This window comes from Carettochelys insculpta, chromosome 14 (assembly GCF_033958435.1).
Source record: "Carettochelys insculpta isolate YL-2023 chromosome 14, ASM3395843v1, whole genome shotgun sequence".
Taxonomy (NCBI): Eukaryota; Metazoa; Chordata; order Testudines; family Carettochelyidae; genus Carettochelys; species Carettochelys insculpta.
The window spans coordinates 44,186,234-44,212,234 of NC_134150.1; the positions used below are offsets into that span (position 1 = coordinate 44,186,234).

The window sequence follows — 26,001 nt, forward strand, 5'->3', positions numbered from 1 at the left end:
ACCCTAGAACACTAGAACTGGAAGGGACCTGGAGAGGTTATCAAATCCTGTCTCTTGCCCTCATGGCAGGACCAAGCACCCTCTATACCATCCTTGTTAGATATTTATCTAATCTGTTTTTAAATATCTCCAATGATGGAGATTCTACAACTAGAATGAAGATAAATTAAACTGCAGTTTTCAGATCAGAAGGTTTGGCCATTCCGATTACTCTGTTCCTCTTCTTCGTAGTTCCCCACTCCTAGCTACAGTAGCATAGGTGTTTCTGTGTAGCTTGCACTGGTTTTTAGTACATGTTGTGCGTGCACTGTTCACGTGACCCGTTACTCTCACCCCTCACCACTTTCTTTTTCAAGACCCTAGCAAACACTTTTCTTTATCCTAGCTTTCATTGTGCTAATATAAACTTGTAGCACATCATACATTACCTCCCCACCCAATGAAAATGAATACTAACAGCAATAATAAATAATAATCAATCCATAGACAATTCCCTCCCCAGTAAGAGGCAGAAGGTAAAACTCGCACATGAGAGACACTAGCCATATCGCTCAATGCTTTTTGGCAAGGTACTCAGACACCATGTGATGCACACAGTACATGAACCTAAATATAATAGATAAAAAAGGGAATGTATTTGTTACATCATTGATCAGGTATTGAACACATATATTAGATACGGTGTTGTAGGTTCCTTTCAGAAGTCCTTTAGAATTTGCTAGACTTATAATACACCTGTAGTGGTTTTATACAGTTTAATAGTGAACTACATTCTTGCGCTAGACCTGAATAGGATGGCTCAGGCTTGGCTTTTAAAATCCATATCATTTTAGAGTAATTCTGCAAAATTGCTACAGAAGCCTGTTGGGGTTCACTCCTAATAAATTCTGTAGGCCTGTCCTATAAGGGGGTTGCCTTATCTGTCTAATCTACCTAAAAATGTCCTATAGTACCTTTTATCATAGTAACTAAGCACTGATTTAATATTTTTGTGTACAGAGTTAAATAATATTGCCTTACAGATCATAGAAGAAAAAACTTCCTCTTTCCCCTTTATTTCACTGTCTGTGAAAAATAATAGTTGGGTCACTATTTTTACCTGTATTTTTGATGGTTTGCTGGGAAAATGAGGAATATAGTGTTTTGTCGGACTGAAAGTTCACAAAAGAACAACAGCTAAAGCCACAGTAAGCTGCATATTGGAAGTTGATAACTATTGGTCATTAGCCCTGATACCATGATAAAGGTTAGATGTGGTCAAAGGCACTAGGACTAGGCCCTGCTCAGGTACAGTGTCTAAGCTTCCTGTCCACGTGAAGTGCTGTGTCATTAACAGACACCTGTGTGATTCAGGCATTTTCCTCCCCCCCAGGCAATGCCTTGACATAACCTCAATGCAGACTTGTCCTATCTTGCTTGGACATTGAACGCATCCCCAAAATTTAACCTGTGAACTCCCAGGGGTTATGTTCAAGCCAGAGATCACTGAGCTTTGCAAGATCAAAAGGAAGCCAGCCAGGAGGGATGGTTTGCATTCAGACTTCAGATAACCTTTAGACACACATTACTCCAAAGTGAACACTTGAAAATGCTAGCAGAGTTTTGGCTTAGTGCAATGAAACACATATACTGCATCTAATTACCCCCAAATGACTCCTCCTGCCTTTGGCCTAGCAAATGGTATTGCCAGGAGAGAAAAATTGTGTCTGTTTAAAGTTACCAGGAGGTGAGCTGGGGCCTCACTTTTGCATGTAACTAAACCACTCTTGACAAGAAGAAATTTAATTGAAAGCCTCTCTGAAACTAGCTGTGCTGGGCATTAGTAGCCGTGAGGGGCCCTAGTGAGCACACTGGAAAACATACCCAGCAAAAGGCTTGGTTTTTGGTAAATGTCAGCAGGCTTCTGTCTCACTTTGTACAGCTCTTGTGCATGTGTGTTTTTAATACAGTTGCTCGTTGTCTATCTGGAATATGCAAATTGTATTCAAATTAGATCTTTGGATACCGACTGTCAGCACATACCCCCCAGCTCCCCTCTAGCAAGTGACTAATGGGAACATGTGTTCTTTCTATTTTTGTAAGGCTGGGAGAATAAGAGGGGAAAGGTCTGAGCTGTGAGGATTAAAATGCAGCATCTCTTTTCCTGAGGTCTTTTTGTCTGCATAGATTCTGTGGGCAAAAAAACCTCTGACATCCCTGTCTGCTCTTCTGGCTCAGAACTGTGTCACTGATGGTGTGCTCCATGGACAAATGGGAATTTCTGAAGAAATTTACTCAGAGAGAAGTGCATCCCAAGAGACCGTAGTGGATTCCAGACCCCCTATTTCACTGTTGGTTGAAGGGTAACATGCACATTTCCAGAACTTGTGCTCCTAAAAGAGAAACGTATGGAGCAGGGAGTCTCATGTCTTTTTCATAGTATGGCTTATATTTTGTTTACCTGCCCTCCTATTCATGATGATACAGACCACTTTGCCTTCCTTTAGTAAGGGAATAACATCCCTGCGCCAGCACTGACTGCTTCCTTCACCTTTAGGAAAATAGTTAATGTACACTTGAATGGCTGAGTAAAATTTAGCAACCCTAGACAAGGAGGAGAAGTCATAGACTTGTGACCAGCCACTTATCTATGGGCCACCAACAAATTGTCTGCAAACACTCCATCACTGAGACACATGTTCTTACTTCTCCACACAGGGAACCTTCTCTTCTGAGTACTGTGGGTGGTACTGCGAAAGACTGGGTGCTTTCAAGGTATCCTTATGGCATGCCACCATAGCCTTGTTGACAGAACAAGGAAGAGCTCAACTAGATAATTAGAGGGACCGTTAGTAGTCAGAATTGCCTACAAGCAGCCGTGGGCATTTCAGACACTGCAGCCAGGTCCATGCAGAGGCAATACAAAGGGCATGATGGTTTCCAGTATTGAGCACTGACATAAAAGTGACAAACTGTGTAAGAAGAAAAGGAATCCTTATCTACCCACACCTAGATGGCTGGCTGATCAGAGGCAGGTCGCAGGAGGAGAATGCAAAAGCCGTACAAGACAATCTCTCCCATTTAGGCTCCCTGTGAACTGTGACAAATTGGCTACGTCTACACGTGTACCCTACATCGAAGTAGCTTATTTCGATGTTGCGACATCGAAATAGGCTATTTCGATGAATAACGTCTACACGTCCTCCAGGGCCGGCAACGTCGATGTTCAACTTCGACGTTGCGCAGCCCGACATCGAAATAGGCGCAGCGAGGGAACGTCTACACGTCAAAGTAGCACACATCGAAATAGGGATGCCAGGCACAGCTGCAGACAGGGTCAACGGGCGGACTAGCGCTTCCGGGGCAACAGCTAGCCGCTCCCTTAAAGGGCCCCTCCCACATACACTCAGCCTGCACAGCACGCGGTCTGACGAGCCATATAGGCACACAGACCCCGAGCGCCGCAGTCATGGACCCCCAGCAGCAGCAGCAGCAGCAGCAGCAGCTAGAGGTCCACCCAGCCCTCCCGGCAGGAACAGGGCTTGCCCTGGCTCTTGTCATGTTGGGGGCAGCTGAGCACCTTCTTGCCCCAGGGGAGGACATGCCCCCAGGGCAGCAGGGCTCAGCCCCTCCCCCTGCAGCACCCCGCTCCACCCCCCGCCTCACACGCCGGCGGCTGTGGAGCTACCCCACCAGCACCGACTGGTGGGAGCGCCTGGTGCTTGGGGAGTGGGACGACGACCACTGGGTCCGCCACTTCAGGATGACCTGACAGACATTCCTGGAGCTGTGCCAGTGGCTCACCCCCGCACTCAGGCACCGGGACACTGCCATGCGGCGTGCCCTCATGGTGCAGAAACGGGTCGGCATTGCTGTCTGGAAGCTGGCCACTCCGGACAGCTACCGATCCGTGGGGCAGCAGTTTGGCGTCAGAAAGGCCACCGTCAGGGCTGTCTTCATGGAGGTAAGAGAACCCACAGGGGGGGGCCAGGGCAGAGCAGGGGGGCCAGGGCAGGGCAGGGCAGGGCAGGGCAGGGCAGGGCAGAGCAGGGCAGGGGGGCCAGGGCAGGGCAGGGCAGGGTAGGGGAGCCAGGGCAGGGCAGGGCAGGGCAGAGCAGGGCAGGGGGGGCAGGGCAGGGCAGGGCAGGGTAGGGGAGCCAGGGCAGGGCAGGGCAGGGCAGAGCAGGGCAGGGTAGGGGAGCCAGGGCAGGGCAGGGCAGGGCAGGGTAGGGGGGCCAGGGCAGGGGAGCCAGGGCAGGGCAGAGCAGGGCAGGGCAGGGGGGCCAGGGCAGGGCAGGGCAGGGTAGGGGAGCCAGGGCAGGGGAGCCAGGGCAGGGCAGAGTAGGGCAGGGGGGCCAGGGCAGGGCAGGGCAGGGTAGGGGAGCCAGGGCAGGGCAGGGCAGGGCAGAGCAGGGCAGGGGGGCCAGGGCAGGGCAGGGCAGGGCCATGCACACCCTGCTCACCCCTCATTGGGGCTGTCCCATGTGCTTTCTCTGCAGGTCGTGCGTGCCATCAACTCCATGCTCCTGCACAGGCTCGTGAGGCTGGGGGACCCACATGCCACTGTCGCCACCTTTGCCACCCTGGGCTTCCCCAACTGCTTCGGGGCTCTTGATGGGACTCACATCCCCATCCGCGCCCCGGACCACAGTGGAGGCCGATACCTCAACCGGAAGGGCTACCATTCAGTCGTCCTGCAGGCCTTGGTGGACAGCCGGGGATGGTTCCAGGACATTTACATGGGCTGGCCTGGAAGCACCCACGACGCCCGGGTGTTCCGGAACTCGGGCCTGTGCCGCCGGCTGGAGGCGGGGACCTACATCCCCCAGCGGGAGATCCCTCTGGGGGACACCGCCATGCCCTTCTGCATCATCGCGGATGCGGCCTACCCCCTCCGGCCGTGGCTCATGCGCCCCTACATGGGCCACCTCTCCACCAGCCAGGAGCGCTTCAACGACCGCCTGAACCGTGCGCGCCAGGTGGTGGAGCGCTCATTTGGCTGCCTCAAGGGACGATGGCGATGTCTCCTCACCCGCCTGGATGCCAGCCCCAACAACATCCCCCAGATTGTGGGTGCCTGCTGCGCCCTGCACGACCTCGTGGAGAGCAAGGGGGAGAGCTTTCTTCAGGGCTGGGCCGCCAAGGCCGGCAGGGCACACCTCCAGCCACCTGCTGCCCCCAGTCGGCAGGTGGACCCAGAGGGGACCCGGGTCCGGGAGGCCCTGCGGGCCCACTTCGACGACCAGGCCGCGGGGTGAACTCTGCCCAGGCCCCCTACTGCCCGCCTCTTCCTCCCCCACACTCCTGCCCCACCGCCCACACCACCATGGAGCACCCCACCGCCCCCCCCCCCACTTGTCCAGGAGAAATGACAGCACGAACTTGTGGGTGAACGTAAATGTTTTTTTTGTCCTCACGTTTTTTTTTTTTTTTTAAATAAAAAAATATATATATGTGAAACAGAAACCAAAAAGGAGGGACAAACATTCAACAAAACCAAGATGGGCACAAATAAAACTATGTACAACAATAAAAATGAAAGCACTGTGCGCCATCAAAAGAAAAACAAAAAGCAGGGAGGAGAACGGGGAGAACTATGTACAGGGGGGGACGGGGCAAACAGGGGAAACACCCACACCCCCCACCCAGTCCCCAAAGTCTGTCCAAGAAGTGGGGGGGGGGCCACGTCCCGGGCCCCTCGCCCCTACAGCCCAGCAGTGGGCGTGCCCGGCCGGGAGCTCCGGCGGGCCTGCAGTCTGGTGCGCGGCTGGGTGGGAGCAGGCTTAACCAGAAGGTAGCGTCGCCGGCGAGTCTCGGGTGGCTCCAGGGGTCCCTCGGCGCGGTGGCCCTCACGGGGAGGTGGTGGGGCGACGGCGGACGGCCCGGCGACGGCTGGAGCAGCCGGTGGTGGGGCTGCAGGAGCGGGCATGGCGGGCGGTGGCGCGGCCGGCGCGGCATGGGGGGCCAGGGAATCAATCAGCCGATTGATGGTATCCAGAAAGGCCCCCCATGCCTCTCTGCGCCAGGCCAGCGCCTGCTCCTGCAGCCGGAGGTGCTGCTCCGAGACCTCCAGCTGCTGGCGGAGGATGGCCAGCAGCTGGGGGTCTGTGGCCGCCGCCGGTAGCAGGCGCGGGGTCCACCGTCTGGCCCTCCGCGGGGCCGGTGGTTCCTCGGCCGAGGGGCTGCCCTGGAGTGAGGGTCCTGGAGGGGTCTCCGGGACGACCGATGCCTCGCCGGCGCTCTCTTCCGGTCCTTCGGATGGTGCAGGTGCAGGTGCAGGACACAGGAGAGGAGGGGGGAAAGAAGAATGGAGACAGGCGTTAGTGTGGGCCCCGAGCCGTGGCCTTTGTCCCCCCCGCCCTGTGCTGCAGGTTCCCCATCCCCGTCCCCGGGAGATGCTGCTGTGATGGATGGGGTTCAGGGGTCCCCCTGCCCTGCAGCCCGTCCCCTGGTGGGAGCGACTCTCACTTCACCCCGCAGGGTCTGAGAGCAGGAGAGGCTTCTTAGGCCACAGATGGCCAATTTCTGGCAGGAGTGACAGCACCAGCTGTCGGAAGAGACAGTCCTTCCAACCCGTCGTGGGGAGAAGACCCCAAGGGGGGCCCCTCTGGGATGCAGCTTTCCCCCTCCTCTGGCTGGCTGCCTAGCAGCTCTCCCTTCCCCTAGCCTCTACCTGTGGCCCCCGCCCTCGCCCCCCAATTCCAAGCCAGCTCGGCTCCTCCCTCCTGTTTGTTCAGGGCAGAGGTGTCACCTGCCAGCTGTAGCGCCAGGATCCTCCTTTGGCCCTGGGAGCTCCTCAGCTCTTGTGGCTCATATGTAGCCTGAGTCTCCCTTTGGCACTCCCCCCACTCCATCGCATGCTGCTGCTGCGGGGTGTCCCACCCCCTCCACCCGGGGGCCCCTCGAGGTTCCGCTCCCCCCGGCCCGGGGATGGGGCATGGCACTGTCATGCAGGGTGGCGGGGGGCAGGGGCTGATGGCTGCAGTGGTGTGAGGGCCATGGCCCTGGTGTCCTTGGGGCCATGGCCATGTGAGCGTGTGGGGGGCCCTGGACACATCTCTGTTCCCCCCGCCCCTCAAGCCCCGGGGTGTCCACCAGAGAGGGGTACCTACCTGTGGGTCCGCTCCCACGGTCCGGAGATCCCCGGGGGTCGGAGGCCCTGCTGCTGCTCCAGGATGGCAGGAGGAGGAGCTGCAGGCTGGAATCGGTGGAGGAGGAGCCCCCCTCCTCCTCCTTCTCCTCCCCCTGCTGCGATGTCCCGGGGATGGCCTCCGGGGGGGGCCCCCGGGGTGCGGGGCTTACCTCCGGGGCGGAGCCCGGCTGCAGGGCCTGCTTGGGCTCGTCAGCCGAGGTGTCAAGGGTGGCCGGAGGGGAGGAGGTGTGCCGGGAGCCCAGGATGTCCCTGAGCTCCCTGTAAAAGGGGCAAGTGACGGGGGCGGCCCCAGATCGGCTGGCCGCATCCCGGGCCCGGGCGTAACCCTGCCGCAGCTCCTTCACCTTACTGCGGACATGGTCCGGAGTGTGGGCAGGGTGACCCCGGGCAGCCAGGCCGTCGGCCAGCCGAGCGAACGCATCTGCGTTCCGCCTCTTGCTCCCCATTACCTGGAGCACCTCCTCCTCGCTCCAGAGCCCCAGCAGGTCCCGCAGCTCGGCCTCCGTCCAAGAGGGGCCCTGCTGCCGCTTCCCAGACTGCGTGGCCCTCTGGCTGCCCTGGCTGCTGTGGCTCCTCTTGGGGGGGGGTCCCCTGGGGGCGCTGGGGGTGCTGCTGGGCAGCCATGGCTGCTGACAGGGGCTGAGGGCTGTGCAGGCTCGCCACCGCGTGTGCAGGCAGGAGCCTGCACGTTGCCTCAGCCTCCTGCAGTCAGGGCGGGGGAGGGGCCCTTTAAGGGGCCGCTCCACGCGGCCACCAGTGAGCTGCGGGGCTGGAGAGAGCGTCTCTCAACCCCCCAGCTGATGGCCGCCATGGAGGACCCGTCAATTTCGACGTTGCGGGACGCGGATCGTCTACACTGTCCCTACTTCGACGTTGAACGTCGAAGTAGGGCGCTATTCCTATCCCCTCATGGGGTTAGCGACTTCGACGTCTCGCTGCCTAACGTCGAAGTTAACTTCGAAATAGCGCCCGACGCGTGTAGACGTGACGGGCGCTATTTCGAAGTTAGTGCCGCTACTTCGAAGTAGCGTGCACGTGTAGACGCATCTATTGTCTCCCACTCACCCCATCACAGATAGTAGAGTTCACACCAGCTATAAATGGCTCAGCAAGTGCTTACCAGAGGGACAGGTCCCAGTTTCTCTAGTGAATGGCATATAACTAGAATAAAACCTGGCGACAACACGAAGTATGCATCTCGGGCTTTTAGGCCACACATCAACATGTACATATTTGAAGTCGCTTGCCTGACTACACCTGTAGTCCTTTACCACTAGGCGGAGGTCTGTGTACTCTCTGACCAAGCATCATATGAGCAAGTCTTGTTCAGTCCCTGCAGACATTGTCCTAATTCTTAGTCTTGTTCTCAGAAATGGCTGAATAGTGGTTTTCTGAAACTTTGAAAGGAAACAAAAAGCATGATGTCTGGGGCACTGAGCCAATCAGATACTGATTGCTGCTGACATTTACCTCCTGGTTGGCAAACAGTATTTTCTGCACCTGTAATTTCATCTGCTTGTTGGGTCACAGGCAGGCTTCTTGGAGTTCCCAGGCAGAGAGCAGTGATGATGTCAGTAACTGTGCTGAACTGTGTATGAGGGAGTCTGGATGCTTCTAGTGGTGCCTGAGGGGATGTGGTCCAAGCTCCCTGAGCACTGCACATGCTAGGAGGACAGAATGTGTAACAACACGCTCTCCTTGAAGCACTTCTGGAGACTTTTTTTTTCTTCCTCTTCTAAATGTGTAATATGGGCAATAGATGCCACTCAGGCAGTGCACTGGGCCTGTTAGAGGACAATGTAACCCTAACATTGTACTTTCAAAAGAAATAAACCTGTGAAAATCAAGGCCTCGGTGGTGATACCTGGAGATTTCTGGCGAGGACTTTCAGAATGTATGTAACAGAAAGAAACACACTTCGTAATTTGCTGAGTACCAAGCATGTCCTCCTGAAGTTAGAGACTGAAGTCAGTCAAGATCACTATTCATTTTCCTCCTGAATTCAGATATTTTCATATTCATCTCTAGAATCAATGGGTTTGATTCCTGGGCACAAAGGCAGCTGCACCAAGCGAAGTGTCCTTCCCTGGTAGAAGGTGAGGGCAGAGGTACCAAGGCCTCTTGCTGCTGGGCACTCCATTGAGGGGAACAGCTTTGCCCTCCACAGTGGTCCCAGGGGATCCCCTCTGCTGCAGGCTTCCCAGGAGCAGTTCTGAGTTCCCTACCTCCATTCTCTCCCTGGCTACCTGCTCCCAATTTGTGGGCAGCAACTGTGGGTGTCACGGTCTCTAGTAAATCATGGGCAGGGTTGGTTTCCGCTGCTGTTCCCTTGGTCCAGGCTGACTTTCCTCCTGGTGGGGGGATATCGTCTGGGTTCTGCCAGTGGAATGTTCAGTGCTCAATAACTGCCTGTTGTTCTTAAGGATTGGTAGCACCATGACACCCAAAGGCCAGCCAGGCAAGGGAGCATGTCACTGTTCTTTTTTCTTTGCGGTGGCATTTTTTGAAATCAGACTCTCGGTTCCCCCTATAAGTCTGGGGGGCTGTAGTGGGTCAGGTGCAGAGTTTAGTTGCCCAAGAGGCAAAGGCACAGCTAAGACATCTGTAGCATTCCTAACGCTGCCAGCCAAAGAAAGGTGAGCTCAAGCCTAACAAATCCTACTTGGGCCTTCTGTGCAGCTGTGGAGAGTCTTGCCACCAATCCAGCCCAACTGGAAGAGTTTGTTTCCAAGACATGTATTCTTAATTATGGCAATTCTGTCTATAAGGATCACTGCAGCATGTGACTAGGCCACACACACTCCCAGCTCCATTGTGACCCCATGGAAGCTGCTGCTTTATTACATGATTAATTACTATAGGCAAATACCTTGGCCAAGAAGAACAGACTGAAGAAGAAGAAACAGGTTCCATATGTTCGACTGAAGAACACATAAATGAGTTTATATGCATTAAATTACATGAGGCCTCCTGTGATACAGATGTAAAAGAATTAGCGTAAATGCCTTATTTCAATGGGTACCAGGCACTGAGACATGTCACACCTTGTAATTGGCCTGCCTCTCACTTTGGACCATTCGGGTGAAACCCAACCCTTTTCTGGTGAGAAGAGAGTTGCTGGTGATTAACGGATCTGGGCTGTTAATCCAGAGACTGCTTTCAGGTCGGAACATTCGCAAAGGGAGATGTCCCTGCCTGAACACAGATTTCAAAAGCTTGGGAAACATTCCTGTTTTTCTGGCCCCTCCTCCATCCTTCCCAGACTGCTGACACTGGCAAGTCTGATGAATGGCATTCTGCATAAGGGACGTAGAATTGCAGGTCTTGTTTGTCCAATCGGCGCATTATCAAGGTGTTTCCTCCCACAGTTAATAAGATTGCCAGCACTCCTTCCTCTTTTGAATATGTGGAGGACAGCTAAGGTGGCAGCCAGAATAGGACACTCACCCTTCTTAATTAGCACTAATGGAGTGAAGGTTGTTTTCTGGCCCTGGCCCAGAGGACTAGTAATTAATATGGCAGGGAGACAGACGGAGAGTTCAAGGCCAGCATGTGTGCCTCTGACCCTCGGGTCAGTGATGAAGGGGGGCGGTGGGCAGGGAGCGTGTACATATATGGGGCACTGAGGACAATACCCTGGTTCCCATAGGGCTGTATTTCTGCAATCTCAAATCACGATGGCTGTGTGATAAACAAACCCTGCCCCTCCCCCTTCTTCCTTAACGTGACCAGCTTCTCTGACCTCAAATTTAGGTGCTTTTTGTGTTCTAATGAACAAGTTTCTTCACACTTCTAAACACAGCCTCAGGGGTCTTCTCTGCATGTGCATGTGCAACTCCCATTAGTGCTAATGTGAGCTGGGTCTGCTGAACAAACACAGGAGACCAGATGCCTTAGTCTTTCCACTTTAAAGCTCAGAATCACTTTCTGGGCTCCAAGCAAGATTTCTGGTAGAGCCGGGGAGAGGCCTAGAGAATGAGTGGACATACTTTGCCTGGGAAGGGCAGAATCTTCCTCTCTGACCACCTCATCTAGTGCCACCATTATTGGGAGTGGGTGAAACACACGCATAGACACAACATGTGTAGCATGGCCATGTTGAGACTATGTAAAATACATACTTCGAGCAAGAGGGTATCTAAGTGTGTGGTTGTGAGCTCTGAGCAGGAGTGCTTTTCATTCATTAGAGACAGTTTTATAACTTAGGAGTGATGGCGGAAAGTAGACCAGAAATATTTTTGATAGCAGCACGCTTTGGGTCTGGTCCTGTAATCCCCACATATTAATGTCAGTAATGGTTTTCTTTGGTCTGTGGATAGACTGCAGCCCTGAGATGGGAGATAGGGTGCAAGGTGTTAGTTTTAGAATTAATTTACATTTCACAGATCCTCTCTGCATGTTGTGCCCAGGTACTTATTACAGTGACAGGTGATGGATTAGATTTCAACAGTCTATCCCCATGTAGGTATTTTATATATATAATTCCCTGTGTATATGTGTAACTGTTGTTATACGTTTCTGTGTAGACATGTCATACATACTTTATACTAGAGTAAAACCATGCAATGGCTCATCTGGCATACACGTCGCATTTGTTGAACACCTACCTCTAGAGGCAGACATTTATAACACACACACACACACACACACACACACACACACACACACACACACACACACACACACACACACACACACACACAGAGAACAATGAAGTTTGAGGTCTAAGGGGCACTCTTTAGCCTTGCTTTAGATCACTTGTTTCCATGGGATTCCTATTTGCAGTCAGACATTTGTGCTCTGAATTGGGTGAAGAGTTTTCTCCTGTCTGACCTACTTTCTTTTCATGTAGTATCCTCAGTCTGAAGAGAACTGATTCTTCCCCAGCTCTGTCATTCCCTGTTTCTCCCTGTATCCTCCTCTGCCTGCCTGCCTCTCGCTCACTCACTCACTCTGCTTGGCTCTGGAGCACTATTCAAAGAGGAGTTCAGTTACATTTGTCACATTAAAAGGTCAGTACTGACCTCCCTCTACATACATATGCAGTCTGCAGACTGAAATGTGATTAATTGAACTAGCCAGCTTGCAAGCACAGTTTTATGATTTGTCACATGTTAGTTTTTACCCGCTAAAGCAGGTTGCTCAGGGTTGATATGCCACGAAACGCCAGCCAGCTGGTGCTTGTACATACACTTCCAGTCAGTAGCCAGTGAGTGCAGATTTAACCCCCCACCATACAGGAGATATTCGGCATATTTTTTCATTTAATATTCCTAACTCCACCTGAAAGCTAAAAGCAGAATGATCCCTGTAAAAAGTGGCCTCCCAGACACTGAGACGTATCATTTTAGTTAGTAGGGAGAGCAACCCAACCTCTAAAATGTTTTTTTTCCAGGCCCTTGGAAGCTAGACAAACCAGATAAACAAAAGAGATCCACAATTTACTCCTTAAACAGTCTAATAAAAATGGTTGTGCAGAGAAGTTCACTTTCTCAATCAGGTGGCCTTGAAATCACCTTTTAAAAAGCAAGACAGTATTTAAAATAGTGAAGAAAATACAGTAAGTGAAGTGACTGATGCATTTCTATACAATGCAGCACTCCTAAAAAGCAACTTAGTAAACTCTGATAGTCTAGCATTATCCCAGCTGATATTGTGTTCAATATTTAATAATTAAATACAGTTAGCTCCATATGTATGACCAAAAAATAAAGAGAGAGAGAGAGAGAGCAAACCTAGCAGTTATTTTCAGACTCTTATCCTTAAAAACTGACTGGCTTCGTCTACACTAGAAGCATCTGTCTACAGAAGTTACCGTTGGAAGAGATGTTCAACAAAACTTCTGTCAACAGATTGTGTCTACACATAAAAGCAAAGCGATCCTTTGATCCGCTCTGTCAACAAAAGGGCCTCCTGGAGTGTCTCCACAGCCTTTTTGTCTATAGTTTCTGTCTACAAAATTAATTCTGTGTGTAGATGCTTCACAAGTTTTATTGACAAAACCCCAGTTTTGTGGACAAAACTCTCTGGTGTGGATGTGTCTGCTAAAAAATATAAAGCTGATCTGCTTACTGGATGAAACAATACACGCTTTTTTTCTGAAAGTTTTTGTTATTTTATTTTGTGATCTGTAAATGAATTTATTAAATGTTTCCATTACAAATGAAAAGGAACTGTAAAGGGAAGACCTATGAGCCAAATCTATAGCATTATTCTCATGGAACCACAGCACACCAAATGTATCTTTCTCCTAGAGAAACGAAGCATTCAGGATTTTAGCTGATCCTTGTTATGACTTCTGGAATTCTAAGCCCAGGCTGCTTCCTCCAGGGTTGCAGGTGATTTGGTTGATTGGTGAGGTTTTCTGTCTTTTGTTTTACTTATTCTTCAGGGTTACACCCTTACTCACTAGTTTAAAAAAACAACCAAGTCTAGTCCATAATCAGTGACTTAGTGCTGAGAAGAGGTCCCTTTCTCTGGGATGAAAGAGCATTCTCCATCTCTGATCCCCAAATTCAGTGATGTAAGAAGTACTTTCACCATTTGGCCTGCTGTTGTCCATCACAAATTGAGCAGCAACCAGGATGCTGCTGTCAGCTCAGACTGACGTGGAAGTTGAATCAAAAGGGAGGGAAGGCAATGTTTTATCCACTAAGCAACCTGAGGCACCTGGATTTGTGCCAAATGAGCAAACTAATTCATTAAATCCCAACTGGGGGATTTCTGGCAGAATTACAAAGATGATAATTTATTTAAAATCTTGAGATTAGAATTTCTGTCTTTTTCCTGTTGATTTTTGTTGCCATAGAATGTTTAACACTTTTAAATGTAAGGGCCATTGAGCTGGTATTTGTAAAGGAAGCATGAAACCTAAGACCTAAAACATGCTCTGTGTTTTAACCCAGTGATGTAGGTATTTAAATGGAGAAGCACCAACTTATCATGTTTGACTAATAATATGCAAATATGAAAATTGACATGATGCTAAATATGTGAAAATATAAATAGTACTTTAAAATACTGCTTGTAAAATAAACAAATAATGATAAAAATACCAAACCATACACAACATTAGTTTAAGAAAAATAATTAACCATGGCTCCCTGAAAAAATAGCATTTTCTAGTAATTTTGTTTTCCATCACAACAGCTTTGGGCAGCTGTTTCACTTTGTTCCCTTCATAGGTCTATTAGCATAATATATGTCTTACCAAAAAGATAGAAATGGATTATGTTTATTTGGGTAAATTAACACTTAAGCATGTTATACAGAAGCACATTGTATTTTTCTAACTTTGCTGTGGTAACTTAGTGCAAGAGTAATGTATGCAGGTAAATTTACAATTCCTCAAGATACGTTCATTGGGTGAAAAGTTAAACAATTAGCTGGCTGAATCTGAGTAGCATTTGAACATGTATTTATTAAATTATACTTGAAAATACAAAAGACTAGTGACTGCAGATTCATTACATGGTCAAGCAAGATATTAACACTGGAACATACATAGCTTGCTACTCTCTGTCCCCCCCGCCCCGCTGGAGCAATTTGGGGCGTTTGGGACCTAGTGGAAAGATGCGTGGAACAGCTATTGGAAGATGTCTGTACATTCTACCCTAGAGATGTTTGCCAGCCACAGGAGTTAGCATTTTCTCAGCTCCTGCAGGAATGGCCTCTTAACAAAACCAGCTCCTACTGTTTGGTTTGGTGTGGTTTGGTTAATGCTGAAACAATTCTTTAAGGCTGAATTGCAGTGACAAGGGCAGGGTAGTCCAGTGGGTAGACACAGTTTCAAATCAAGAGATCGTAGTTCTCTTCCTGATGGCCATTTTTCGCTGGATGACCTGGAACAATTCACACACACCTTGTTAGCACTCACGTGAGTAGCCTCATTGAGATGAATTAAACTACTCATAGGGCTCAAGCGCTCCACATACAGAAGTCCTAACAGGGTCAGCCCCCATTTGTAAAGGCAACATTCAAGAAAGGATCCATATTCACGACAGGATTTAAGCAGGTACTTAATGTTAGGTCACTTAATGGCACCTTAGCACATGCTTAATGCTGGGCCAATAGGGATGGATTTAAGCACATGCTCAAGTACTTTGTGTGCTGCTGTACTTTCCTGTGTACGATCTAAACTGAGGAGAACTTTCGCACGCCTTTGTAAAGCACTTTGAGATTTTTGTAGAGCAGATGCTGGCTGAGAGCCAGGTAGGCCTCTCTTTGCATCTTGTAGTTGTTCAGGGATTGCAAGAACACTGTACTGGTAAAAGGAGGGGTTACAAGTAATGACAGTTCTGTAACATGACAATTAATGGCTGCTGAGAAGATTTCCAGTTTAGGCTACATGCAAGATTGAGGCACTCTATATGAACTGCTACAAAGGTATCTTTCAGCTGTGTGCAAGTTTAATCAAATGTTTCAACAACTTCCCCTTGCAGAAAAGTTTAAATAGCAATCACTAAGAAGTCGTCTATTACCATTTATTATAAACTGGTTGCTCAGTTAATATTCCAGGGTGCATTAATGGATACTGCTCCAGCCAACCTTCACAATCATTTGATTTCAAATACTTTTTTGCTGATGAAATCTTTTGTCATTTTTCCATGGCAATGATGTGTTTAAAATGAAAGTATGACATGCATTTACAATAGTGGTTCTTTCCTGGGCTATTCAGATCTCTTTCTCTACCAGCTGTACAGTTGAAAACATAGGCTGTACAGGCTTCTGTCGACAAAATGTGTCAGCAGAAGTTTTATTGACAGAGCATGCATCCATACTGCAGATTTCTCGGAAGAGATCTGCCACTCGGGAGTGTTCTGTCAACATCCCTGTACACCTTGTTCCATGAGAAAGAAGGGATGTCTCGACAGAAGAGGGGTCTGTGAAATTTGGCCTCTTGTGGACAGGCCAAATACCGTGAAAGCTTTTCCTGACAGAACTGTCGGCAAAAGATACACAAACGTGTTGCTCAATTTGCGTATCTATTAGCAACAGTTCTCAGCAATCTAGATACAGCCATGGGGTTAAGGTGCTTCATTCCTTGAAATTATATTTTTGGGTGAATCAAAAATAAACCAAAAAAGAGCCCTTAAATCTGCACAGATTGGTTGGTTGGTTGTTTTCAAAAACTGAAGCTTGTTTGCATTTGCAATCAGATCTTTTTTTGATGTGGAATGAGAAAAATGATGACAACACCCCTTTGTAAAACATCATGACTTGTTCAGTGGAAAAGTCCTAGATCAGAGCTAAATTATTTATTATTAAGTGACCACTGCAACTTAATGTGTCTGTCCAGCCAACAGGATGCTGGCTGTCTGGCAGCATGTCTGTTGGACAAGAATCAACCAATTTGCCCAATGTGATCTTTGTCATTTTTACATACAATCAAAGTCTCAGAATCTGACTACAGAACAAATTGTCATCCATTTGGGCTGGGTGACAATTCACCATAGGCTGATCCAAAGCCTTAGAAATCACTGGGAGTCTTTCCAGTTACTTCCTTGTGTTTTAGGTCAGGCCCTATTTTTGCAGCCCAACTTAGATGTTCATTGCAAAATAGCAAAGGATCTGGGTGAAAGCTACCAAGTGTACCAGTGAAAAAATCAGAAAAACTCTAAGTGAAATGACAAAATATTTTTCCTCTGAGCTCTGTGCAAAGGAAAACACTTCCTCTGATATGACATGTACCCAGAGCCTGTTTTCTCAAGAGGAATCCATATTCTGCTTGAGTCTCAAACCTCCTGTCTGGGTGTTGGGGAGTTGCATCCCACTGTGCTCTCATGGCTTTAAATTTCCCACTTCCATTGTTTGCTTGGCAGCCCAGCTCAAATGTTATTTTAATGTCACTCTTGGTGGGCAAATTTCTTTGTCTTGCAATTAAATAATCTCAGGATTATTTTCACCCTGCCAACTATAATTTAGTGCACTGTGTAAAATATGGCTGAGTGATCTCAAATCCAGCTACTTGGCAGAGGTGCTCCACATCCATTTGCCTACCCCACTGTGTATTTCCAATGCTCAGGTTTGTTGTTGTTGAAAAATTAAATCAGTCTTATTTTAAAATAAGCAACGAGACTGTTAATTCCTAATGGTCACTAAACTGTACTGGAAAAAAAGATGCATCTGTTTTATTTTTAATTAAGCATTTTAAATTCCCTCCCCTTGCCTAAATTCTAGAAGCATTTACCCTGATTTCACAAAATCTGTATATTAAAAATGAAAATGTGCCCTGTTGCTGAAGATCTTTCTGCCGACTTTCATCTTGACCTCAGTTGTTTTAAACCCTAAAATTACAATTTACACCCAATGACCCTCATTTACTTCTAAGGCTGCGTCTACACGTGCACGCTACTTCGAAGTAGCGGCAGTAACTTCGAAATAGCGCCCGTCACGTCTACACGTGTTGGGCGCTATTTCGAAGTTGAAATCGACGTTAGGCGGCGAGACATCGAAGTCGCTAACCCCATGAGCGGATGGGAATAGCGCCCTACTTCGACGTTCAACATCGAAGTAGGGACGTGTAGACGATCCGCGTCCCGCAACATCGAAATAGCGGGGTCCTCCATGGCGGCCATCAGCTGGGGGGTTGAGAGATACTCTCTCTCCAGCCCTTGCGGGGCTCTGTGGTCACCGTGGGCAGCAGCCCTTAGCCCAGGGCTTCTGGCTGCTGCTGCTGCAGCTGGGGGTCCGTGCTGCATATACAGGGTCTGCAACTAGTTGTTGGCTCTGTGTATCTTGCACTGTTTAATGAAAGTGTGTCTGGGAGGGGCCCTTTAAGGGAGCGACTTGCTGTTGAGTCCGCCCCGTGACCCTGTCTGCAGCTGTGCCTGGCTCCCTTATTTCGATGTGTGCTACTTTGGCGTGTAGACGTTCCCTCGCTGTGCCTATTTCGATGTTGGGCTGAGCAACGTCGAAGTTGAACATCGACGTTGCCAGCCCTGGAGGACGTGTAGACGTTATTCATCGAAATAGACTATTTCGATGTCGCAACATCGAAATAAGCTATTTCGAAGTTGGGTGCACGTGTAGACGTAGCCTAATTGAGTCTGAGGCAGTTTTAAGACACCCTGGCCCTTGCATGTTGATTGCCTCTGTAGAAGTCCATGAGAGCTGAGGGAACTCAGCACTGGAGCTGGCTGAAGGATAGCAATTCTGGCATATGAAGGTTTTTGAAATTTGGCTTTATTTCAAGTCTAACTGGAACCTGCAATGTTTAAATTTTCCAAAAGAACAATTCTACGCTTTTTTGTTTTGTTCAGAATCAGTGGAAATGTTCCATATAGATTTTGTCCTCTTAATGAAACTGCAATAGAAAATAAAAAAGTGTCACAAAACAGACATTTTTTAATTTTTTAATTCCTAAAACAGGATGTTTCAACACTGTCAGAACTTTTCCCCCCAGAACAAAATTCGATCAGCATCATCTCAAAGTGTTTTGATTTCACAAAAACTGTATTTTTAGAGGAGAAGCAGTTCCCTCAAAGCTTTTCTGACCAACTCTGCCTAGCACCATGCTTCCTGTCCTCACTGTGGTGTCTGGGCACCAGTTAGGTAGACACAAAAGTGACAGAAGTTGCCATAAGAAACTGACAGAATTGGAATGATGCTTTCTGCCCCTTTGCAGTTTGACCCTTATGTAACAGGAATTAAATTGTCCTCAGCCCTCCCACCAAATCCATGCTGGGGGGAGGGAGAATCCTGAAATCCATGCCCAGTGAATTCAGTCACCAAGGGTCTGCGCTGGCATATTAAGTGCTCATGTGGTATCAGTGGTGGAATTGGGATTACGGTCTTTTGTCCCCACGTATCTCTCATCTCATTTCCCCACAGTTAAAAACTTCTTTGAGGGATCATTGATCTTCATTCTGATTCAAATACTGCTGTCGGTTCACTAATCCCCTCCAGTTGGAATTTGGTTGCAGGTTCATTCTATCTGCCCCAGTTGGAATCCTGCTGCAGGATCATTTTCTCTGGGCATCTATTTTTGATAGTAGCTACAAACAATAGATCCATCTCCCTCTGTGTCTGTTCCAGTCTGAGACAGTTTTGTGCAGTAGTGCATGTCAGAGCTTGGAAAGAGCAGCCATATTTTGGCCTAGGCCAAATTCCTCCATCCATGCAGAAAGATCAGCTGTGTTTCCTGGTTTTTACTTTTAGAGCTTTTCCCCATCCGTTAGTGGCTCTCCTGCGGAGTGAGTGAGTCTCCCATTCCATTGAGAGGAGAAGGATGCATTTTACTCATCTGCTCATTGTTTTGCCTGAGCCTCTGGGACTCAGAGGAGGGGGGAGGAACTGATAAAAGCATAGCATTTTGCCATAAAAAGAAACTAAGAGGGCAATGGAAGGCCATTTGTGTAATTCCCCAGGCTGTGTCTCTTTGAAAGGGAAGGTCTGGCAGAGTCTATATAATCTGCTGACTTTGGAGCTTCCATTTCATTTTACCACGTGCAGTGTATGCTTGTGTGTGAATTAAAGATTAAAGGCAATTTAACCCATATTTTCCTTTTTCTGTAACATTCTTTGGTAGTGAAATGGATTGCTAATACAAAACAATGGGCATGAATAAGCAGCAGACACCTACCACTTTTCAACCAGAAATGCCATGTCACCTCTCCTCTACACGTTTGTATGAAGGCCTGAAAAAATTAAAATGTACACAAAGCTCTTTGCCCATGGAGTTCACGGTATTACGCAAGCTGGAGTAAGTGTCATTATTTCCATTTTGCACCTCGTGAAGCAAGGGTGCCAAGCTCACACAGTGAGTCAGTGGCAGAGGCAGGACTGGTACTTCAGGTGCCTTGACACCAAGCCCACTGCTGGGCTCACAGGACATGTTGTTTTGCACCCTGGAACCCAGTGTCCAAGACAGACAGATCAGCAACAGCTTAGAGGGCTTCTCTTCTCTTCAAGCCCAACCCCCTGTCAAGCATGCTATCAACAGCCAGACACCATAAAAAGAACCTGGGCAGGCCTTCCTGTGGCCTGGCCTGTTAGCAGATGGATTCTGAAACACAGGTTACTCATTGCAGCATGCAGCATGGAGGGTCCCTTCTGACTGCCTTCAGATTTACCAGACTGATGAGAACCAGAGACAGCTGAAGGCTGTAATTTTGCACTACCTAGAGGGAGCACTCTGATCCCTCTTTTCCTTCTGTGACTTCAGTGGGATGAGACAGAGTGGAGACATGTGCGGGATCAAGCCCTGTGTTTTGCCAAGAGCACCAGGAGGAGGGAAATTGGATGGGGTCGGCTGAAAATTAGGGGCATGCTGACACTCATTTGTCGAGTGGTGTCTGAATCAGCAGCAGGTGTTGTAAAATGACATGAAGGGGAAAGTCGGATAAAGGGAGTGGGGTGGAGAAGCTGGGCCATAGAGGGAAGTGCAGCCTTGCTGGCAGGCTTGCTAACCTAGGAAGGAGGGTTTTGATCTAGGTTCACCTGTGGATGGTGACCTAAGCACTGAGGTAAGCAGTGGAGTGGGATACCAGGAGGAAATACAAGGAGGGGTGTGCAGCAGGGGAGGTCTGCTGATTCATGCTGAGAAAGCAAGGCAAATGGCTAATTATATTAAGTGCCTCTATACAAATGCAAGAAGCCTGGGAAACAAGTGGGAAGAACTGGAAGTCCTGGCATGGTGAAGGAACTCTGATGTGATTGGAATAATGGAGTCTTGGTGGGATGTCTCACATGACTGGAGCACTGCTGGGGAAGGATATAAAATGTTCAGGAAGTGCAGATGGGACAAAAGATGGAAAAGTTGCACTGTATAACAGAGAGCAGTATGAGTGCTCAGAGCTCCACTATGAAACTGGAGAAAAATTTGTTGAGAATCTTTTTTTTTAAGCCCTGGGAGGGGAGAAAGGGGCTTATGTTGAGATATTCCTATCTCATAGAAGGGGAAGGAACCTTGAGAGGTCATTGAGTCTAATCCTGTGCAGTCACAGGAGAACCTATTACCATCCATAATACATTTGTCCTTAATCTATTTGCCCCAGATCCCTAAATGGCCCCTTCAGGGATTGAGCTCACAGCCCTCAGTTTAGCAGGCCAATGCTCACAACACAGAGCTGTCCCCCTCCACCTGAGCCAGCCAAGGCTGATTCCATACCACGGTGGGGGTCTGCTAGTGCTCATCAGACCAGGATGATGAGGTAGACGAGGCTTTCTTCAGACAATTAGCAGAAGTTTCCAGATCAGAGGTGGTGGTTCGCCTGGGAGAATTTCAGTCACCCTGACAGCTGCTGGGAGAACAATCCAGAAGTGCACAGACAAACCAGAAAGTTTCTGAAGAGTGTCAGTACCAACTTCCTGGTGAAAGTGCTGGAGCAACTAATTAGGGGTCATGCTCCTCTCAACATGCTGCTCACAAACAGGGAGGAATTGGTAGTGGAAGTAGATGTGGATGGCAACTTGGGCAGCTGTGATCATGAGCTGGTTGAGTTCAGGATCCAGACAAGGAAGAAAGGAGAGCAGCAAAATATGGACCCTGGACTTCAGAAAAACAGACTTAGACTCCCTCAGGGAACCAATTGGCAGGGTCCCCTGGCTAGCCAGTATGTGGGGCGAGGGTGGAGTCCAGGAGAGCTGGCTGTATTTTAAAGAATCCTTATTGAGAATTCAGGAATAAACCATCCCATGTACAGAAAGAATAGCAAATATGGCAGGGAACCAGCAGGTTTACAGATAAATTTTGGTGAGTTTAAAAACAAAAGGACACTTACAAGAAGTGGAAACTTGGACAGATGAATAGGCAGGAGTATAAAATATTGCTTGACTATACAGGGGTGTAATCAGGAAAGCCAAAATGCAGTTGGAGTTGCAGCTAGCAAAGGACGTGGGGGTAAAAAGAAGGGTTTCTACAGGTGCCTGAGCAACAAGAAGGTCAGGAAATGTGTGGGACCCTAACTGAAGGAGGGAGGATTGGGCTAAAAATCTGATGAGGTTCAACAAGGGCAAGTATAGAGTCCTGCACTTACAGTGGAAGAATCCCATGTATTGTTACAGTGTGGGGACCGAATGGTTAGGCATTGGTTCTTGTGAAGAAGAACCCAAGTATTATAGTGGAGAAGAAGTATTATAGTAGAGAAGCTGGATATGAGTCATCAGTGTGTCCTTGTTACCAAAAAGGCTAATAGCAAACTAGGCTGCATTATTAGGAGCGTTACCAGTAGATCGATGGAAGTGATTATTCCCCTTTATTCGGCATTGGTGAGGCCACATCTGGAGGACTGTGTCCAGTTCTGACCTCCTCAATACAGAAGGGGTGTGAAGAAATTGGAGAGAGCCCAGCAGAGGGAAGTGAAAATGATTTGAGGGCTGGGGCATATAACTTGTGAGGTAAGACTGAGGAAACTTATTTGGTCTGCAGAAGAAAAGAGAATGGGGGCGAGGGGCATTTGATAGCAGCCTTCAACTTCCTGAACAGGGCTCCAAGGAGGATGGTGAGAAGTTATTATCAATGATGGTAGGTGACAGAACAAGGAGCAATGGTCTCAGGTTAGGGTGGGGGTGGAGGGTGTATATTGACTATTAGGAAATACTATTTCATTAGGAGAGTGGTGAAACACTGGAATGGGTTGTCTAGGGAGGTTGTGGAATCTTCATCCTTGGAGGTTTTATAGGCAAGTGGTTTAGGTGGGGTTGGTCCTGCTTTGAACGGACTGGAGTTAATGATCTCCTGAGGTCTCTTTCAACCCTAATCTTCTATGATTCTAAGAAATTAGGGCCTCTAAAAAGTTATTCAGTTCAAATATATGTGTGAAACCCATTAGAGAAGAAACTCCTTTCTCTTTTCTTGGCTCTGAAACTGCAGAAAGGCAGGGTCTCCTGCCCTTCCACTGGGTGTTCAACATGTTGAGGGGGCACCTGAAGAGATTTGCAATGTGAAACAGCAGTAAAAAAGCCAGTGCAATTTGAGGCTGCATCCATCAAGGCATCACATTGCAGTGCAAGTAGAGACTCTCTCCATGCCTCTGGGGTGCTATCACCCCTTGAACACTAGGTTTGGTTCTAGGCGTGTCAGTAGCAGAAAATTATTGACAAACCAGAGGAGGATTAGAGAAGATGATTCAGAGTTTGGAGGCTGAATTGATTTATGTGACATGATTAAAAGAGCTAAATATGTGTGGCTTGGCCAAGAGACAACAAAGGAGAAGACATGATAATAGTCTACAAATGTTTGAAGGATGTAAACACAAAAGGCTGATTCTGCAGATCTTGCTGTCATACAATTTCCACTGCATCAATAGGCATTTGGTGTGCATAAGAACAAAGAGGACTTGGAAGCAGTAATAATAAAATTAAATTAAGAAAGGGAAAAATGAGGGTGAAAACTACATGTCAGTAAGAGAACGTAGGCTGTAGAATCGTCTCTTCAAGAAAGGCATAACAGCCTCATGGTCTAAGACTTTTAAAACAAACCTGAAAAAATGTTAGCAGCTCTACAAGTAACAATTCTGCAGGGGCAAGAAGAGGATCTGCATTTTCCATCTTTAATTGTTTTAATTTATCGTGTTGATTCTATTAATCAAATATGAGTTTCCAGAGCCACTGTGTGTAAGAGAGAAGAAATTTACCCTGAGTTTTCTCCTCCATGCTTGTGTGAACATGTGGCTGTGGATGCTTGTGGGTTCTACTCTGTGTAATCCAAGAACTGGATGGAAAGCACAGGTTTCCTGCTGGGATTTGCAAGTGCTTTGGCATCAACCTTATTTTTATCGAGCATATGTTGGAAGTTTAGTCTGGGTTCTCTTTATGGATTACATCAGTATAATGAACATTAGAAGTTTTTATTATTGCTTCATGCTAGAGATGTTCAAGGATCAGAGACTTTTTCTTCCAGCTGGGTCACTGAGCACTCTTTCTAACTGGAACTCATCACCTTGTGTGAAATGACTTGTGTGGCACTGCCCAGCCCTGTTCTGAGCTAAGAGAGAGATTTACATTTCTCTCTTTATTCAACAAGCCAAGCCATTTCCTCTCCTTTCAAAAAGGTTCCAAATAAACATAAATCTTTCACTCCAACTCTGACAGTCTACAGTCTTCTGTTTACCCAAATAAACTTTAAGCCTGCATGGAAAAAATAATTCCTAGTGAAATATGCATCCCCATGGATTCAGGATTATATTTAATGCTTTTTTTATGGTTAATAATGCATCAAAAGCATTTCCAATCTAGAGCTGTCATTACATCACATACATGATGTGCTGGGCCCATTTCAGTGACTAAAAAACTTGGAGTCAGTTTTTACTTTTAAAAATACAAATTTAAGTCCTGCTTCTTTTCATCCGTATCTTTTAATAAATTGGTTCCCTGAATATATTGGCCCACTGAAAATATCTACAGAGAGGTTGGTTTTGAGCAGATAGTGGTCATATGTTAATGACCCCCAACATCCTTTTGTTAAAACTGTTTTTCAGCAATACAGGTTTCTTTTCTTCCTTTAGATTTTCATGAAAATCAAAATAATATAGCTGGGCCTGTCCCATTTGTAAGAGACTGGAAGAACACCAGGCTGGGTTAAGAATATGTGGCTTTCCCACCCTTATGATGTTTCATAGCGTTGGTGGATTTCTTGTACCCAAAGACAAAAGTGTCATCTTGAAGAAACATTCTTTCAGGATCCCCATGGTAACAACAAATCTGGGAGTGTTAGGGCCCATTTTGGATCATTTCAGCACTTACATGTCAACGCTTTTAAATGAGTTCTCATATATTATTATGTATTCTTTAATAGTATGATTGTATGAGGAGGCCACGTGAGCAAGAGATTTCCCATCTAATCCAATATACAATCCACACACCCTGCACAGACTTAAATTTGACTAACAAATGTACAATAAAATAACAAAGTCTAAATAAAGCGTTTTTCCCATGCTAGGCTATTTTTGAGGTTCCAATTTGCAGACTGCTCTGCCTGTCTGATCATGCATGGAATTTACCCAACCCGTTGAAATCCTCATCCCTGACCCAGGACCCATTTTTCCTAGTTGCTGTGCAGACTCAAAGGCCGGGTGTACACTTGCCCCCAACTTTGAAGGGGGCATGTTGATCAGGGTGCTGGGAGATTACTACTGCAGTCCTGTGGGAAATATGCAGCACTTAATTAGGCGAATTCTCCCCCTCCGCAACTTTGAAGCATCAAACTTCAAAGTGGCAGCATGCGAGTAGCTGTGGGCACTTCAAAGTGCCTTTACTCCTCAGAATTTTGGGTTGTAAAGGCACTTCTAAGTAGCACGGGCACTTCAAAGCACCTGCAGCTACTCGCATGCCAGCACTTCGAAGTTTAACGCTTCAGAGTTGCTGGGGGGGAGAATTAGCCTAATGAAGTCCTGCGTGTTCACTGCACCACTTCATTAGTAATCTCCAGTCGCCCTTATTAGCAAGCCCCCTTTGAAGTTGGGGGCAAGTGTAGACAAGCCCAAAAGGAGTTATGAACTGTGTCCTGCAAAGGTGAGAGTCTGAGAAGACCAGAGACATTAAGAGGAAGAGGGACAAGTAAATGCCAGCTAGGTGTAGAGTATATGCAGATGTATTGGTTTATGGCTTTTTAAAAAATTTGTGTTTTATAGGTATACATTTCAGTCTGTCCTGTCCCCTGCCATCCCATCCTGGCTTCCCCTCAGCTGGCATTAGTTGGCTGATTTTTCAGAAGGCATCATGGTAGAAGGCTCCAAAGGTCAGTGTCTCCAAAGGAGGGGGTGTAGCTCTCCTGTGGAGGGCAGTCTCTAGTTACCTGTGCTTCTGGTCCTCAGTGCCTCTTTGTGTGTGTGTGTGTGTGCGTGTGTGCGCGCGCGCGTGTGCGCCGTTACACTTTTCTTTCTTTTTCTCACGTTTCAGTTCCTTTGTCAGCTCTCCTATTGTTTGGT

At 47.8% G+C, this 26,001-nt stretch overlaps 1 long non-coding RNA gene across 1 annotated transcript in view; it reads left to right on the forward strand.

The window, feature by feature from the left end:
- The window catches only part of LOC142020861 (uncharacterized), a 475,618-nt gene extending 449,858 nt beyond the window's left edge, over positions 1-25,760 (forward strand). The window contains exon 6 of the long non-coding RNA XR_012647524.1: positions 25,705-25,760. This is a non-coding gene — a long non-coding RNA (uncharacterized LOC142020861). The remainder of the gene's footprint in view (positions 1-25,704) is intronic.
- The last annotated feature ends 241 nt before the right edge of the window (positions 25,761-26,001 follow it).